This window comes from Rhinopithecus roxellana, chromosome 5 (assembly GCF_007565055.1).
Source record: "Rhinopithecus roxellana isolate Shanxi Qingling chromosome 5, ASM756505v1, whole genome shotgun sequence".
NCBI classification, from domain to species: Eukaryota; Metazoa; Chordata; class Mammalia; order Primates; family Cercopithecidae; genus Rhinopithecus; species Rhinopithecus roxellana.
Genome location: NC_044553.1, coordinates 9,215,169 through 9,217,273, shown reverse-complemented (window position 1 = coordinate 9,217,273; position 2,105 = coordinate 9,215,169).

Below are 2,105 nucleotides of genomic sequence, written 5' to 3'. Positions count from 1 at the left end.
ATAAGGGTTTTGAAGCTTGGCCCTCCCATACCACCACACAGTTTTCATCTGGGCAGGGCAACGGCCCTTGCGAAGAAGGTAATGTGGAGCTTGGGTACGCCCCCATATTATGTAACTGGAGACGAGCTACCCTCCCTGTAGAGTTACCTGACGCTCGGTGTCCGTGATGGTCCTGGGGCTTCGGAGGCGATTGGGCAGCGTCAGTCTACAGCTGCTAAGCTAGAGATCTGGGAAGGATTGGCCAAGGAACGTTGGTTTTGGGCTCCAGGGTTGTTGGAGGCATTGGCAATGTGAGGTCAGACAGTCCGACCTCCAGTGGTGGGGGCCTGCACATACAGGCATGGCTTAGGAGTGAATTCCGGGCTGCGGGCCATTCTGAGGTCCATGGCCAGGCTTTTTGGCATTTTACAAGGTCCACGAGGATGTTTTGTAATTAAGCCCCTGGGACAGCTGTGCTTGGATGTTCTGAAGTTTGTTGTTCTGGAGACATGGATTGTGGGGTTGTCTTACACGCGAGGCAAGTAGCTGTACTCAGAAATGTGTAGCTGTGTGGGCACCTCCTATTTTGTAGAGGATAGCACAGGGTTGAAAGCAAGTTGATTAACTTCCTGTTGTGTGGGTTTGAGGGCTGATTCCAATTTTTGAGTGCTTTTTTCTAATGTCAGGAGTGGACTGGGTGATAAAATTGCATATTAAGAATAAGGCGGGGCCTTCTGCCCCCTCTGGGTCTAGGGCAGAAAGCATCTAAGGGTTTCTGCTACACCAGGCCATGACACTGGGTTTTCATCTTTACCTTGGTAGTTTTTCTTAAGTTTTTTATAATTACAGCTTGTAAGCTGCTTTTTTTGTCAACTATTCTGAAACCATGTATCATCTTGACCTGCTATCAACTGGGGAATCTGCTTGATATTTTCCAGTTGGGGATCTTCTTAGGAACTGCTCTAAATGCCTTCCTGGAGGTCTGGCTCATGAAGCCGGCAGTTATCAGCGTGAGATTGGGCTAGAGAAAAACTCCTTCCCATTCATCTTGGGAGAGGGTAAAAGTTGGATGACATTTTAAGTCACTCCAGGTTAAATTGTAGGACAGAGTTAGATATCGGATTCCTGTATATATTTAGTGGGGTCCTGATGAAAAGAGCCTAAAACACTGGCTGATTGGGAAAGGTCTGAATAGAGAAACGGTGCATGTACCCTGACTATGCCTTCAGCTCGCACCACCTTCTCTAAGAGGAATTACTGGGCAGGTTGGGGAGAGCGTTTTTGCAGAACTGAAACTGTAAAACAGACCGGGTGTAGGGAGGGGAGGTAATAACGGTTATAGGCTAGGGGAGGCAGAGGTTGACGAAGAGTTGGAGTCTTATTCAGCCTGGCGGGAGCGACCTGAGGAGACAAGTCTGGGGGGAGGTCTAGGTCAGTGGGTTAGTAGAAAAGGAAGAATTCACAAGACTCAGTGAAGCTTGGGGTTGGGACCGCAGGGGACAGGCGGGAAGGGAAAGAAGAGGATTTGGGACGAGTGCCCTGAAACAGAGACTAGGGAGGGACAAGTGTGAAAAATCCTGGACATAAGGCCCTCGGACCCTTTGCCCTATTTTCGGACAAAATTATTCTAGGTCTTGTAGGATGGAGAAATCAAAAGTGTTGGTTTCTGGCCATGGAGAACCATTGTCAAGTTTGTATTGGGGCCAAGCACTGTTGCTGAAGAAAATAAGAGGCTTAGATTTTAGGTCAGGCGAGAGTTGAAGAGGTTTTAAGTTCTTGAGAACACAGGCTAAGGGAGAAGAAGGCGGAATGAAGGGTGGAAGGTTGCCCATAGTGAAGGAGGCAAGTTTAAACAGAAGGGTAGAGACACAGAGAAGGGGGGCGGGGAGCAGCGCTGGGCTGCAATGTGGGTGAGCAGCCAAAGCAGGCGTCCCCGCAATTGACTTGCCACCAAGGGAATGTTGGTGAATGACCAAGGCAGGCATCCCTGCAGTGATCAGACACCAATAAATGGAATGTGGGTGAATAATCAGGCAGGCGTCCCCGCTGTGATTAAACACCAAGTGAAGACTGTCTTCCTGAGTCCGTGACTGGTGCCAGAGTTTTGGGTCCACAGATAAAATATG